Genomic DNA, 1,181 nt, shown 5'->3' on the forward strand with positions numbered 1-1,181 from the left:
CCAAAGGGCACAGGCAGGGAGTAGGACAGAGCTGCAGGTGGGGAGCAGGATGGAGCCACGGGTGGCTCATCCATTGGGTGGTGGGGGCTGTCTCTCTGTCACTGTGTGCGTTACTAGGGGGGAATGGGGGACATGTGACCCACAGATTTGTGTGCGGGGTGGGGGTAGATGCAGGCTGCCCACAGTGGGCTCAGGGCTTCCTGTCCTGCTGCCTTCCCCCTTGGCCTTTGTAGCCTAGCAGGCAGGACCTGGTATGGAAGAGTGCGTCAGGGCAGGAAGGCTCAGTGCTATTGCCAAGAGCCGTGTGTCATCATGGCAAGGTGCCCTCTGCCCACCTGACAGCAGTGGAGTAGCAGCAAAGAGTTGTGCCCCCCGCCCTGCTGCTGCTGGGTAGGCAGGGGGCACCTCATCATAGTGGGGCAGGGCTTCTAGCAGCAGCACTGGGCCTCCCTCCCCTGCTCTTCCCTGCCGCACTGGGTCTCACCTGCTGGGCTGCGGAGGCCATGGTGGGAGGGCAGTAGGGCGGGGAGCCCTGAACCTGCAGTGGGCAACCTGGTTCCGCCCCCATTCCCCCCCCGCTCCGCTCCAGCCATGCTGCCCACTGGAGGGGGGAACTGGGCTCCATGCTCCAGTCTGGCTGTAGGAGCTGCTGCTTTCCATGGGCAGAAGCTGGGGCTTGGGTGCTGCTTGGGTGGGCAGAGGGCTGCAGACCCAGGTCCCTGGCCCCATAGCGCTGGCAGCTGGGGGCCCCCTCCGGCAGGGCTGCAAGGGGTAGGGGCCTGCGGGTTGGGAGTGAGGGGCACTGGCATGGGCAGGGCACCAGCATACCAGGCTGCCCAGCACCACAAAGCAATGCAGGGGTGGAATGCAGCCGCAGCTGGACCTGTGGTGAGCAAAGGGGGCAGGGGGAGCTCTGATTTTTCCATGATAAAAAACCCCAAATCAAATGCCAAAAATTATAGGTATTTAGAATGTATTTTATTACTAGCCAATTGCCTGTCAAGAGTGACAGGAGGGCTGCAGGAATGGAGCTCCGCCACCCCACGCTGCCACCACTCCTCATCCAGCCGCATACAACCCTCCCCCCGGCTCTGTGTTCAGGCCTGTGCACCCCCCCAACACACACCCAGCCACACCCCACACATGCACCCAGCCACACACACACACACCCAGACACATGA

The sequence above is a fragment of the Alligator sinensis genome, unplaced genomic scaffold, assembly GCF_000455745.1.
Source record: "Alligator sinensis unplaced genomic scaffold, ASM45574v1 scaffold14_1, whole genome shotgun sequence".
Taxonomy (NCBI): Eukaryota; Metazoa; Chordata; order Crocodylia; family Alligatoridae; genus Alligator; species Alligator sinensis.